At 48.0% G+C, this 15,284-nt stretch overlaps 2 long non-coding RNA genes across 9 annotated transcripts in view; one reads left to right on the forward strand and one right to left on the reverse strand.

Annotated features, from left to right (window-relative positions):
• Window positions 1-307: 307 nt before the first annotated feature.
• On the reverse strand, window positions 308-4,518 carry LOC145720907 (uncharacterized). The gene is made up of 2 exons (XR_014144192.1): window positions 4,274-4,518; window positions 308-548 (listed from the first exon to the last, which is right to left on the reverse strand). It is a non-coding gene; the product is annotated as an uncharacterized LOC145720907 (long non-coding RNA).
• LOC115939538 (uncharacterized) overlaps window positions 4,093-15,284 on the forward strand; it is a 47,024-nt gene continuing 35,832 nt past the window's right edge. The window contains exons 1-6 of one of the 8 annotated variants that reach the window (XR_014144186.1): window positions 5,491-7,306; window positions 8,314-8,538; window positions 10,615-11,635; window positions 12,391-12,464; window positions 13,115-13,275; window positions 14,468-14,588. This is a non-coding gene — a long non-coding RNA (uncharacterized LOC115939538). Of the gene's footprint in view, window positions 4,345-4,552; window positions 4,643-5,490; window positions 7,307-7,405; window positions 8,539-10,614; window positions 11,636-12,390; window positions 12,465-13,114; window positions 13,276-14,467; window positions 14,589-15,284 lie in introns of those variants that run through there. The other 7 variants (XR_014144188.1, XR_014144190.1, XR_014144189.1 and 4 more) reach the window with 7 other exon arrangements.

Here is a 15,284-nt window from a genome sequence, read left to right on the forward strand (position 1 = left end):
AGTGACATGGTGAGGATGCGTATCAATGCCGGTCAGTGTGGGTAGGTTTTATTGTTAAAACCCTCACAACAGGCGGGGATGATTGATTACAAGACTGAGGCTACGTCGTTTCTCTGCAGCCCACCTTCTCGTCCCATCCCCTGATAAGTAGAAGTAGGCTTTCTTCCACCAGCGTGAAGACTCAAGATTAAAAAAAGTAGCATTGGTTAGTCAGAATGTTCTCCTCACTGGAAAACCACCATTGGAGGGGCCAGGAAATGACAATTTTCAGCCCCCTGTGGTCATGAATTATAGACCATACACAGTGTCATGTGAAACCAGGGAAACTCATATATTTCAGGAAAATCTCCCCCTCCCCCTGGGGTTGTTGTGTTTTGTTCTGTGTGAATTGAATTCCTGGATTTTCTTACACAGCATCTATGGTTCCCACCGGAAGGAAACAGAAAACTTCAATTCTCTGAAGGGAAGCTACTCCATCCGCACCATACATAGAGCCTTTACTGGAAACCCTGTTGCATTTCCTCGGTAGGACATCGGGTTTATCTAAGCTGTGAAAGCAACACAAAGATAAGACCGATGACGTTTTTCTTGTTACGAAAAAGCTGTCTGCTTACTGTCTGGAAACAGTGAATCCTTGATTTGGAAGGGACTCCAGCAATTTAAGGTTGAAAACGGGGCCTCTTCACTTATTTGTATTTCACCCTTCCCTTGGGGGAGGGCTGCTTATGAGTTATTTAGAAGTCCTAGAAGAAGAGGTCACGGGGTTTGTGGCTACATTTGACTCCTATAATTGTGCAATAAAACCACATTCTGCTGATATCCTTAGGTAAGAGCAGAAATGCCTGGATGGAATGCCCATCAGCATTTGTACTCTTTGAAGAAACATAGTTTAAAATGCTCAAATACTTTGGAAACTTTAAAAAAAATCAGAAATATTCTGAAGTCACCAAACACTTTAATGTTTAACCCGTGTGGCTAGAATAAATGTGCAAGATGATATATTAATCTCTGGTGTATTTGGAAACATTACCCTTCTGTAAATTTAAATTGTTCACAAGATAAGTTCATTTGCTAAAAAAAAAGATTGATTGATTGATTTGAGAGAGAGAAAGCATGCGCAAAGTGGGGGGGGGGCAAGGGAGAGGGAGAGAGAGTCTCAAGCAGACTCCGCGCTGACTGTGGGGCCCGATTCCACGACCCTGAGATCACAACCTGAGCAGAAACCAACAGCTGGTCACTTAACCGACTGCACCACCCAGGTGCCCCAAGATAAGTTCATTTTCTATAGAATTCCATTTGATTTTAACCTTTCTTCACGATCATGTGTGTTTGTCAGTTTGCCCTTGGATTCAGTCAAAGCTAGTGATTTGAAATAGTTATTGCCCCATTCCAGATCCTTTTGGGAAGTTAACACCCTGGCACCTCAGTTTCTTCATTTATAAAGTGAGGATAAGAACAGTATCTACCTCTCTGAGTGCTCTTCTATTTATTAACAAATACTGTGTGTGTCAGGAGCGCTAGACATCAAGGACACATTGGAGAGCAATGCCGAATGTGTGTCCCTGTCCTGCTGGCTCTTAACGGCTCAGGGAAGGAAATGAACAAGTAAGCAAACAGAAGTAATTTTCCATGATTTTAAGTGCTATGCAGGAAAATAGAGTGCTAGGGTGGTTTGATTCGTTTGAAGGAAGGTCTCCATGATATGGAGACATTGTGAAAAAAATATTAGCCAGGCAAAGGCTGGATATTCCAGGCAGAGGGAGAAACATGTGCAAAGGCCCTGAGGTGAGAATGTCTTTGATCTTGACTGGACAGGCCTGACTGATGGATGGAAGACAGTGATGTGGGTTACTGGAGTAAACAGGCAGTAGGCAGGTCCAGGTGTTGGCTTGTCGGCCAAAGGAAAGCAGTTGGAGTTTTCCTGAGCACTTGGGAAGCCACTGGAAGACTTTAACCAAGGACAGGACTTGACCTTGTTTACATTTACTATTTATTTTTTTTAAGTAGGCTCCATGCCCAACGTGGGGCCTGAACTCACGATCCTGAGATCCAAAGTTGCATGCTCTACTGACTGAGCCAGCCAGGCGCCCCTTTTCTTTATTAAATTAAAAAAGCCTTTTTTTAAAAACCTCATTCACATTTTATTTTTGTTTTTTAAAAAAGATTGAGAGAGAGAGAGAGCACAAGCAGGGGGAGTGGCAGAGGGAGAGGGAGAAGCAGGCTTCCTGCTGAGCAGGGACACTGACTGACCTGTGGCTCCAGGGCCCAGACCGGGGGGGCTTGACTCAGCGCTGTACCAGTGATCTGAGCTGAAGGCAGACGCCTAACTGACTGAGCCACCCAGGCGCCCCTAACCTTGTTTACATTTTAAAAAGAGCTCTCTGGCTACAGTGTGGAGAGGAGACTGGGGACGAAGGAATGGAAGCCAGGGCTTTCTTTGTAAGGATTAAGTGACCTGATGAACATTTAGCATTTGGTGCAATATTTGACATATAATAATAGCCTAGTTCATGTTAGCAACTGTTACTAATAATTATTGTCAATATTAATAACAATAATGCTTCAGTTTGGCATCATCATCTGATGGTATAAATTCAACATGTATACTTGAAATTAAATGTCCACATTGATTTCATTCACTACAATGTCATAAAAAAAAATTAGGTCAGCAGTTGGGAGGTGAGTTTATTGGCCTCTCTGAGACTCAATCGTAAAGCCAATTTTGATTCTTCAACTGTTTACCTTATTATTGTCCATATAGTTAGCTGCGTGTATTGAGCGCAAACTTTTTAATGAACAAATTTATGAAATGTTTTTCATTAGTTACATTACCCACCTATAAAAGAAGGCAGTTTAAAAAAAAAAAAAAAACCTTGTTTTCCGGAAACAAAATACCTTGTTTTCCGGAAACCATAACATTTACTCCTGTGAGATTTACTTCTGACCCTGACGATGATATGGGTAGAGAGCGGTATGTATGTTTGGGAAACTAGCATTTATGTACTAAAACTCAAGCTTTGCGGAAGGGTCTCTATTGGCCACAAGTAACCAGAATGTACGTGTTCCATTTTCTTTGCCCTCTGTCAGTCTTTTAGCACCTATAGGCAGCAGGCGAGAGCCACAAAATGCTGAGTAACTTTGTGCCCTCTCCTGGACCCTCTCTGAGCCTCAGTTTACTCATCTGTCAAATGGCTGTAAATAACCATGACCTCCTTTTAAGGCTGTGAAGATTGAAGGAAAGAAGTCATTCAAGTGTTTCCATGGTGTCTGACACATAAAAGAGCTCAACCATTGTTCACTGTTGCGCTTATTATTATTATTATTTGAAGACCAAAGTCCCTGCTCTCCTTTATTGGACGCATTTAATTCCAGATAAAAAGGATGAGTTCTGGATTCCACAGAGGATTGCTTGGGATATCAGAAAATGTTAGTGATGACCTCTGACATTTTATCTCTGACCCTAATTTGACCCTGGAGCCAGGATGAGACCTGGAAAAGAAAGAAGCCCGCAGCTCTGGCTCGGGCAGCCCTCCCAGACCTCCCGTCCGCGCAGCTCTGTGAGAGGCAGCCCTCCGAACCCTGGCAGTTTGATAAGCCAGGGGGTCTGGGGTTTCAATTCCCTCTGTCCTCTGCTTTTCTAACTGGCAGTAATTATCTTTGTAATGCTCTCATGCTAAATAATGATACTGCTAATGCGCGCTGCATTTTCGCGCACAGGTGCCTCGTGTTACCTGGCGGGGCACACTCAGGGCTCTCACACTCAGGGCCCTCGCCAGGCCCAGCCCCTGCCCACCCTGACAACACAAAGGCAGCCCAGCCTCCTCCAGATCCACCCTGCCCTTCCCCCGCCGCCAGGAGGCCCTTCTCCCTCCCTCCGGGCGCTCCTCTGTCCCCTGCTCCGCCTCCCTGGCCCCTTCCCTTCACTGCCCTCCCTCCCACCGCTGGTTTCTTCCTGCAGAAGAAATCCAGGAAACCACCACTCACATTTCCTCTGCCCACAGTTTCTCCAGGGCCTGACTCACACACAATTCAGCTTGATTTGGAGTTCCCTTGTCTCTGCCCCATGAGAAACCCCAGCTCTCCCATTCATTTCTGGGAGTGCGGGCTTGCCAGAGAAGGTGGCTTGTTTCTGCGTCTCATAATCGACCTTTCATCATTAAATAAGGGGGGGGGGGCATACTGAAAACAAATTACCAAAAAACAAATATGAGGCTGTTGGCTTTGGCTTTACACGCGCGCGCGCACACACACACACACACACACAGACCCTTACACGTTCGTCAGTAGGCAGCCTTCAGCAGACAACATCTGCAGGATGAGCCGGTTTTCGGTGACTTTAATCTGGTAATTCATTGTTTCTGTGGTGCGGTTACAGTAGCTAAAAGGGCGGAACAGCAGGCCAATTTGGCACACAAACATATTTAAATGTGAACCGAGGGGTTTGCCCACCTTATGATGAGCGGTTGACTCGCTGCCAAAAAACAAAACAAAAACAAAACAATAGGTGGGGTTGCTGAGGGTGGGGGTGGGGGGGACAAGAGTTGCAGTTTCTAAACAGGGCGGAGGCTCCTTTAATCTCGACAGCACGAATAATACCAGGGGGTCACCGCACATCTGCTCGGGAGGAAAGACAAAGGGCAAGGTGGGGCTGCAGTGGCCTGCGGGCCGAGCTGGGCGCAGGGCGCGGCGCGGGGGCCGAGGCTTTGCGCGCTCGCCGCAGCCCCCGCCGCGGCGTTTAACGTTGACTTCTCCCTCCTCGCGTCTGGCACGGGAGGAAAGCCAGTCCAGATGGGCGTCCTGAGTGTGACGACTCCCCTCCCGCCCCCGCGCTCTTGCGCAGATGTCGCACGCTGCTCTGGGGGGCCCCCAGCCACGCCGCCCGCGAAGGCGCACCCCGAGCCGTCCACGCGCGCCCCTGGTGTCCCCTGCCTCGGCCCCGCTCGGACCGCGGAGCCCGGCACTGGGTGCTCCCGCGGGGGGGGGGGGGGCGGAGACGGGAACAATGGCGAGCCTGTGCTCGGCCGGCCAGGGGAAGGGGGGGGTGGGTCCCGGTCCCCGCAGCTGGCGCGTCCCGCAGCGCGGAGCTCCGAGCTGTCCCCGGGGTCCCAGACCAGGCCGCCCCGGGGGGTGGGGTGAGGGGAGCGCTGGGACCCGGCCGGGCAGGGGGAGCAACGCAGGCCCCGGCGACCCGCGCTCGCGGACCACAGTGTCGCCCGCCGCCGGGCAAGTCCAGGGAGACGGATCACGCCGTGACAGGCCAGAGGCGGCTCGAGGGATCTATAATTTATGATGTTGTTCTTACCAGTCCGGTTTGGGATTTCACAAGCGTTGCCCGTTTCCCTCCCATTTGTTGCTCCCGCCCGTCCTTTTGGTGAAAACCTCGTCTTCCCCAACCCCAGACGGTAGCACTTGCCCTATTGAATTAATGTGATAAGAAAAAAAGGGTGGGTTTCTACTTGAGGGCTTGCTGGGGCGGGCAGGGGTGGGGGGTGGGGCGGCTGAAAGGAACACAGGTAAGGGGGCGGGGCTGAGACGTTGCTTAGCACGCGGTGTACCTTCCACTAACTTTGCCTTGACTCTTAGGAAAAAATAACCTTATTTCCAGACAGTTGGGGTGGGGGCTTTGTGGTGAGAGGTAGTGAGAACAGATCTTCCCCTGCGACTAAGAGCAATCGTTTCCCTCATTTATAAATAAACTTCTTCCTCCTAAGTGGTATTTTTTAGCACAGCAGGCCTGCAAAAATTATGATTTGGGTGGCCGGAAGGGAAGGGGTTAACGCTCTTCCTTTGCTGGCCTGAGGCCGCTGATCCCTGCCTGGGTGCTCCTAACTTAGGACACGTCGTCAAGGGACCCTTGGCAAAGATGCTCTTGTCCCCATATTCCTTACATTGCTATACCGCTTGGGGAAGGATGTATGGATTTGATTAAGTTTTAGTGCAATGCATGAATCCATGATAGACACAACCAAGGACCCCAGACTAAGTTGGAGGAAGTTTTCTTTCTTGTTACCTTCTCCTTTTCTGTTTCTGTTTTTTGTTTTTTCTTGGAAACAAATTTATTCCAGGCCCCTTCTTTTTCTCTTCTGCACTCAGAATTGCTAAATGGAATTCAGAGCAGAGAGCAACTGTTGCAATTGCTTGCTGAGACTGGAGCGGGTAAAGACTTGAATAAGCGAAGGTTGGAGCTGGTCAGATCCGTTCTGATTGCTGCAAATGCCCAGGGGCTCCAAGCTGAGGGCGGCTCCCATTCCACTTGGGCTGACGAGGGAGCAGGCCTGGGAAGATCTACAAGCTCCCAGAGCCAGCAGCCCCTGCAGATGGCTGGGTCATTTTGTGGTTTACAAATGATCAAGTCAGGTTGAAGCCACGGTCTCTGTGGTTACAGGCAACCGTGATTAGTCACACAGTTAGTGACCCAGTTAGGGCACACCCTCTTTTAAAAGGACATTATTCAACATCTTGCTAGCTTGATTTCAGAAACGTTCCATGGATACAGGGAAGATGAATACTGCAAGGAATGGGGCATTGAAAACCTAGGCTATGTGTTCACATCTGCCAGGAGTTGGGTTTTTCAAAAAGGAGCAAATCTGGGGTGGGACTTTTGAGGCTAGGATTTCACTGAACTTTGAGAAGAGATTGCTTTTCAAGTTCAGGTATGGCCTTTTTTCTGAAAGGAGTCCGGGAAAGATAGAAAAGAGAGTTACCTCGTGAGCTTTGACTTGGCTTGTATACTCACAGCCATATGTAAAATGAAAGTGGGGAGGCAGGAAGAAGAACCCTACATATGAAATCTTGTGTGGCTTTTTATTTTTTAAAAATAGCATTTCTTTTTACCACAATGGCATAGGAACTTGTAAACATGAGTCCCCAGCAAGAGTAAACAAATTCGCTTCTTTTATCTGAAAAACAAGTAGAGTAAGTCTCTCTCTCTCTCTTTTTTATAAAGAGAAAATGCAAAACAAAAATGTCCCCTCCTCTTAAAGGCTTCTTTGCTGGTGAGTGTTTGTCCAGGAACAAATAGTCTTTTATTCGAATGGTCTCCAAAAGTTCATAAGCAAAAAAAAGTGTCCAACGTCGGGTTCCCGACAATACGGTCTCTAGCTGCATAGTGAAGCTTTTCTGTCCTGAATTTGTGATCTGCTATCAGAGCCCTTTAATTTCTGCGAACAGAAGCCTCTTTGGGAGAAGAAAGCTTGGGGGTGGGGAGTGACATTGGAATCAGTCTTTTTTTCCCCCCTTTGGCTGTTTTCTTCCAGTCAGCAAGTAGTGCTTGAATTCTTCTGATCTTTCCCAGCATCTTATTGAGGTGAGGAGCAGGGAAGGGTTAAGCTAGGCCACAGGCAGCTTTCCCTGCTGGCCTATTTTACTGGGGGGGGTGGGGTGGGGGGGTGGGGGTTGGAGCTGCTGGCCAGGCAACACCTAGGAACTGTTCATAAAAAGGAGACGCCCTACTCCTGATGCCCTTTATCTCCTTTGGAGATTTTCCTTTTACAGCGTGTTTTATACAATCTTCAGTGATGACCGTCTTTTTAAAGTCATAGGTTCCCTGAAACCATTGGGGGTTGATGCGTATTCCCAACATTCCCAGTGTAGTATCTGGCAGGTTGAAAGGAAAGAGGCAAACCATTAGGGAGAAAACAGACGATCGTTTTGGGGGATGTGCAGAAATAATGATTTGTAACTACATTTTAATTGCTTATAATAAAATCATTTTAAATATTTGGTCACCTCCACTTTTTTTCCCCAAGATTTAGTTATTTGAGAGAGAGAGAGAGAGAGCGCGGTGGGGAGGGGCAGAGGGAGACAGAGTCTCAAGCAGGCTCCCAGCTGAGCGTGGAGCCCGACATGGGGCTCGATCCCATGACCCTAAGATCACGACCTGAGCCAAAACCAAGAGTCAGATGCTGACTGCACCATCTAGGCACCCCTCAAATGGATTCCATTTGACACACATTTACTGAGAAGCCTCAGTAAAAGCCAGGTCCTTTCCTAGGTGAGGAGGACACAGGAGGAAGCAAGACACTCCAAAGCCATGCTTTCATGGAGCTTATATTCGAGTGGGGCGTGGTGGGTAGAGCTCATAGCTTTAAAATAACTTTTGGATAAGGATAAGTGCTTTAAAAATAATAAAACAGGACAGAGAGAGCGCCTCTCTGAGGAGTTGACATGTGAGTTGAGATCTAGGAACAAAAGGAAGACAGCCGAGAGAGACTCATGAAGGCCTGAGGCTGGGATGGGTTGCTTCAGCCAAAGAAATAGGGTGGAGAGGAGGCCTGGGGTTCCTTCACCTGCACATTCTTCCATGCTTGTCAGAGTTGGCAATTTGCACAACTCCAGGAGGTGCTGTCCTCACTTCCAGCCTGCCTGCAGCGAGCGTCTGCCCTGACTCACTTCCACATGCAAAGCGACAAAGCAGCTGAGAGGTCCGATGCTGTCCCCTTTATCTGCAAGGCTTCTTTGCCTAGACTTAAAAGCCAGCCATATTGACCGAATGCAAGCGGGGACACAGCTATCGTGGAGCATAAACTCGTGTCCAAGGTAGGGGGGGGGGAAGGTATAGCCGCGTGCGTCCTGTTGAGTTGGCCAACTGGTGAGGACAGGCTTGGGTGACGTAGCTTTGAGGTGAGAGATCCCATGACGTGTCTAGCGAGACCGACATTTCCCCTCAGGGGAGGTTTGTGCCCACCAGAAGCAGTCCCCTGAGGCCTGGAGTGGCCCTCCTTTCTCCCATGGGCCCAATATCCAGCCCCCTAGATCTGCTTCAAGTTTGAGGAGGCCTAGGACGTCCCTTGTTAGGTCCCTCTGATCTGTCCCAGCATCCAGGGCAAGCACTGGCAGATTGGGTCCTTTGGTTCCCTACCCCGTCTTTGCTGGTGTTCCCCACCCCCCCCCAGCACTACCCCCGGTGGTGTCTGGATGTTGATTGGTCTGCCCTACATCCCACTCCTCTCAGGGCCTCTACCTTCTTCTGGGCTGGCAGGGACTTTTGCCACAAGGCCTCTAGGAAGTGGGTGAGCTGGTCTCCATCTCGGCGCTGCCTGCTCTCGCTGGCTCCTGGGCTCTTGGAAAGCACCCAGAATGGCGACCCTGGGGCTGGGATTCCAGTCAGGCCGGGGAGAAGGCTCTGGAGGAGCCTCCCTTGCTCTTGCCCAGGCAGAAGCAGCAGCTGAAGAGAAGCAGGCCCTTGAATCTCACGGCCCCGGGCTCCTTCCCTCACCAATTTGTCTCCCTGTCCTTGACTCACTGAGTCAGAGGAGTATTTAGGCTTTGATCTTTTTCAACCTCCAGCTATTCTTATCCAGAACAGAGACTGGTTTTGTCTTGTCAAGCTACCTAGAGCCACAGAAAACCGATATATCCCCCATTCAATTTTCCTCTTCATCTTCCAAGATTCAGCTATGGGTTCCAAGACAATGGGTTTGAATCTTAGCTCTGCCTCTTACTGGCCATATGGCCTTGATAAGTTGTACCATTTCACAGAGCCTCAGAGAGCTCATTTGTAAAATAAGCCCCCATCTCATGGAGTTGCCACAAGAATTAAATGGGATCACTGATGAAGAGTTCCTTGAAACATGCCTAACCGACGATAAGGTCTCAGATAATACAATCAGCATTGAATATTGCAAACTGACTCCCTACTGTCTCCTCCCTTGTAACCTTACACTATGTTCTGGATGGCCACACATCTTGGCTTTCTCCGTCTCCTTGAGATTCTTCTCCCTGTCTCCCCAGATCTTCTTGATTGAACGGGGGAGCTCTTGTTGGCCCTGTATTTGGCTCATGTTGTAGAATCTCCCTCGTCCATCCTGCAAACATCGCCTCCACATAGGTCACCTCCAAATTGTCATCCCTTTCTGCAGCTGACGTCTTATGACTTTCACTTCCTCTTAGATTCCATCACAAACCCAATCTGTCTGAAAACCAAATTACCATCTTCCTTCGAAATCAGAGACCCTCTCCTAGATTGCAAATGTATGACTCCATTCTCTGAGCCATGCTGGGTCCATCCTCTCCTGAATACCCTTCCTCTCAGCTTCTGCCTCCACCTTCTGACACTTTGGGTCCAAAGCATCTTCATTCACAACATGTCCCTCTTGTAATTATTTCCTTTCCAAGACCATCATACATACACATCTAGTTGCTGAGCACTTTGCACTATGGTGGTCTAGTCGCTGCTCGACTTGCCCCCCAAGCTCCAAGTTCTCCCCTGTGATGTGTCCTGCAGTGGGCTGCTTGGGCCCCATGGGCAGCCTGTGGGAGAGAGAGAAGGGCCTGGTGTCTTAGCTTGGCCTCAGTGTCCCAGAACTTGGTTTCCCCATCTTAATGAGATGCTCCTGCCCGTATGTAGTGGAGATTTCTTGGCTTACGTTTGATGTTAGGAGGAAGGACTTCAGGAAAGGCCTCTGAGATTGATTTGCATGAAGACCCAAGAGAGTCCTGGGTAAGGACTCACCATGAGGGCGTGGAGAGTCAAAGTGTGGTCAGATTAACTGGAGTATAAGCTATGGGCCTCATGTAGAAAGGGAGGGGAAATGTCAGGTGTTCTAATAGCGGTAACAGTAAATATTACTACTAATGTTGTTCTCTGGCCCCATTTCCCAACTTCTGTTTCAGGGACTTGTACCAGATCCTAAAAAAGTGCAAGCTGTGACAAAATGAGTAGAAGAGCCGGTTCACGAAAATGTCCACGTGTTGTCCTGAGCGTGAGCACCGCTTTGAGGCATTCATACATTCATTCCTCCACTGCTTCCCAAGCATGTACTGTGGGCTCCACACTGGGAATATGCCTGCCTGGAGTTCATGGTCAAGCAGGGGAGGCAAATAATACAAACAGGCAATGACCTTGAATGTCAGTATGTGCTACAGGTAGTCAGATACAGAAGGTCACAGGACCATATCTTAGGGATGCTTCACCTTAAGCTTACAGAATCAGAGGAGGCCTTGTGGAGGCCACGGAATCTAAGCTAAGACACAGGAGGAGAGTAGGAGTCAGTGGGGAGAGGAAGAGTTCCACGCGGAGGGGAGGAGGGTACACAAAAGTCCTTTGGGCAGAGAAGCACGACATTTTTGAGGAATGGAAAGGGTTTTGGCTTGGACAGAGCATGGCCAGGATGCCGAGGGACAAGACTGGAGAGGGTACAATGCACAAGGCATTGCAGACGGTGTACATGAGTTTTTATTTTATCCTAAAAGGCTAAGGGAAGCCAAAAGCCATGGGAGGGGTTTTGATGCTGGTGTGTGTGTGTGTGTGTGTGTAAGGATCAGGCTTAGCATTGGAATGGAGTTGGAGAGGAGCCAGATTCTGAGGGATCCAGGGGCAGGGCAGAGGAGGGTCAGAGAAATGGGCAGATTTGAGCAGTATCTGGGAGGATTTGTAATAGGTTGGATACAGGAGGCACCAGAGAGGGGAAGGTCAGGGATAGCCCCCAGATTTCTGACTTGAACTGCTGGGAAGGCATTAGTGACCCTGCTGAGTTTGAGAATACTTGGGGAAGTGTGGAAGGGAAGTGGATGGGTTTGCTTTTGTGCATTATAGGTGGGAGGTTCCTGAGAGACTTGCAAGTAGATGTGAGTTTGCCGACACTGCTCATCACTGGGAAAGCCAGAAGAGACTTGAGAAAATCATTCCGATAAGGTGTGTGTTTATTTCTGCTGTAACTTGAGATCTTTTGGTTGTAAGGAAAGAAATTCCCTCAAGCTAACTTAAAATGTGGAATTGTTAGGGTACAGAGAGCTTCATGGGATGTGTTGGTCACAGGGAAGTTCTGAGGATGGGAATAGCTCTTCTGGCCTACACATGGCAACATGGCCACTTGCCACTTGAACCTTCCCTGATGTTGCATTCCCCTCTGTGTAGACCAGTCTTCTCTGCTAAGCCGTGGGGCCTCCAGCCTCCATATCTGCCCTCTCTGGAGTGGACTCCTGCTCTCACCTGCCAAAAGTCTTCACAGCTGCATTGAAAAGCTTACTAGGGACTTCACCACAATATCTACATCTCTTTATTCAAATTCTTGAGAAGAGAGTATCTGATTGGCACTTAGAAGTTAATGGTATAGCGACTGAGTCAGGTGCTCATCCTTGGTCCAAGCAGTGACAGCAATGTGTGTGTCTGTATACGTGTGCGTGTGTGGATGTGTATGGGTGTGGATGTGTGTACATGTGTGCACATATGTGTGCACGCTTATGTGTATGCGTTTGTGTGGGTGCACGCACGTGTGTATGTGTATGTTGTGCATGTGTGTGTATGTATATGGGAGGGTGATTCTGGGTAAGGAGAATGGTCAGGATGGCTGTACTGTTGAATACAGAACTGCTGATGAGACACAATGTTGATACATCATTTATCTACCTGTCTAACCGATTAAATGTGCTTCTGTGTGTTCTGTGTAGCAGGAAGAAAGGGCGTGGACACACAAAACTGTCTGAATGTCTCCTTTACCAGGAAGATATTGGGCAGTTTGCAGGTAACTGTCCTCTCAGAGCTTTGGTCCCCAACTCTGTAAAGTCAGTGGCTACTTCTCCAGGAGAGCCAACTGCATGAGGTACCACTGTGAAATGCTCGCTCTCAGTCGACTGTTCCTTTTTTTAAAGATTTTATTTATTTGTTTGAGAGAGAGAGAGGGAGGGCACCGAGGGAGTATGAGAGGCAGACTCCCTGCTGAGCAGGGAGCCCGACGGGGGGCTTGATCCCAGGACCCCGAGATCATGACCTGAGCCAAAGGCAGACGCCTAACCAACTGAGCCACCCAGGGGCCCCCGGTTGACTGTTTCTTTCCTCCTTTTACTTCTCTGTAATTCTTGTGCAAGTCACTGTTTGCCCAGAAAACAGGAATTGTACTTAACGTCACTTTTTAAAAACATTTTTTAAAAGATTTTTATTTATTTATTTGAGAGAGAGAGCAGGAGTGGGGGGCGGGGAGAGGGAGAAGCAGACGCCCCAATGAGCAGGGAGCCCAACATGGGGCTCGATCCCAGGACCAGAGGATCATGACCCGAGCCGAAGGCAGACGCTCAACTGACTGAACCACCCAGGCACCCCCATGTCACTTTTGTTAATAGTGATTACTGTGCATGAGTATTTTTTTTTTAAGATTTTTTTATTTATTCATTTGAGACACAGAGAGAGAGAGAGAGAGAGAGCATGAGCAGGGTGAGAGGGAGAAGCAGGCTCCCCGCTGAGCCAGGAGCCCGATGTGGGGCTCGATCCCGGGACCCTGGGATCATGACCCGAGCCGAAGGCAGATGCTTAACCATCTGAGCCACCCAGGTGCCCCGGTACATGAGTATTAACAAATGTTTTTAGAATGATCATATATCTTCATTCCATTAAATAGTAGTTGTAGCCACTCTATAATGTTTTAGGAAAACTGAGATGAGGAAAAATCATTTGCTCATAATCATGCCATCTAAATAACAACACATAAACTATGATTTATTTCTTATCAGCTTTTTCCTCAGCTTTTTGTGTTTACATAAATAGGATCATAATTTACACACAATAAAATGCAGTGTTTTGAGATGTTTAAACATAAATTATTTGCAGAAGGAAAACGATATACTTTAAAAGCATTTAATGTTCATAAATCTAGAATATCAATTGGCATCTTCCCTTAATTTCCTCTGTTTTGTCCTGAACATCTTGCAGATGGGGCAGTGTTCACTTAGAACCTTATTTAATTCTACCAAATTACAAATATATTCCGGGCAAGAGTTATTGTCCATTCAAATGTACTTTGGTATGTTAGATTTAATGCAGGGCTAATGAGGCCAAGCCACAGGTTTCATTCTCACATGAGCCAATTAGCCTTACTAACTACTGTAGCCACAGACTTCACCCCAATCTTGGTTTCCCACCTTGCAGATGAATGACAGGGGTCACCAGGGAGACCAGGGAGAACATGAAGAGTTCAATGCAAATCCATTACCATTACTAGACAGCCAACTCAAAGGCTCCATCTTTGAACCATTAGGTGAAATTGCATGGGGGAGGGATGCTTAATAGGCGCAATTAGAATGTGCGTGTTCAGCAATTGTTGGATCCTAGAATGAAAGCTCTAGATCCATCTAGAACAAAACTAGTCCAGATCCGGTTCCTTTCAAGAATGGTACGTGAAAAAAGAATCTCTTTACTTCAGATGAAACGGGGGTCAGCAGCTTCAAACAATGAAGGAAACTGGAGAATTCCATCAGTAGGCTCTCTTCAAATTAATACCACGCCGCTGGTTGGGGTTAGCAGATCGGAGAGAAGTGAAGTGTAGCTAGCAAGTGTGCTAAGATTTGAATGGACCTCAGAGAAGATTCTGGAAAGCACTTGTGAGAGGTTGGAGAGATTTGGAAAATCCCCATTAACCTATTTACCTGAGGTTGTCTTAGAGCAGGCACACACCTTTCAAAAATTCTGCTTGAGAAGATGCATCACGCCATGGGGGACATTTCTACCATGACACTGAATATTTTGTCTCTGAAGGTCTGCGCTGAGCGTTATCAGCCTTAGATCTACCGTGATGCACTTTCTGGCACTGATGGGCCTTCTTTTCAAGATGACTTGCTCATGTACCCACCATTCCTTGCAAGTCCTTGGAGAAGACGTAAGCTATTGACAAATACATGTGTGGGCTCTGATGACAGGTTTGTGCCATATTGACATTATGCCTCGCTCTTTGTGTTTCAGTGCTGAGGCAGGGACCTCAGTTTTCTCTGTGGTGGCTTGTGCATCAACACACACCCACCGTGCCAGTTTAGTCTCACATGAGAGGAGCAAAAGTGCACCCCTGAAGCTTTCAGGCTGCTCTTTGTAGCATCCGGATTTTGGTCTAAGTCCTCTTGGTAAGACCGCGTTGTTCAGGAGCTCATGTTTGAGGCCTAGGTTGAGATGCTGTTTGACATTGTTCCTGCTCCTTACCACATTGGTGGCATCAAATGTTCTTATTGATTTTTTTTCCTGATTGGTCCAACCTGGAACAGGATCAGCTTCATAACTGGGACATCTTGTGGTCTGAAATACGAGATCTGTTTTAACAAACCACTCTTAAACCATCGTTTCTCCCGTGGAACCCAAGATCAGCAATTGCTGAGTTTCTTCTTGGCTTTCCCTCCGGTGACCCTTCTCACTCCTCCTGGTGCCCCCTTTCCCTCCTGCACTTTCTCCCACTGCTTACAAACAAAAACCCGCAAACAATACTCACTGAACTCTGAAATCCTTCCCTGGGCCCCTGAATCAGACAGAACTGAGTCATTCTGGCTGCTGATTGAGTGGAGGATGTGGCGGGGGGGGGGGGGGGGGG

This window comes from Leptonychotes weddellii, chromosome 4 (genome assembly GCF_054177405.1).
Source record: "Leptonychotes weddellii isolate Sample4059 chromosome 4, ASM5417740v2, whole genome shotgun sequence".
Taxonomy (NCBI): Eukaryota; Metazoa; Chordata; class Mammalia; order Carnivora; family Phocidae; genus Leptonychotes; species Leptonychotes weddellii.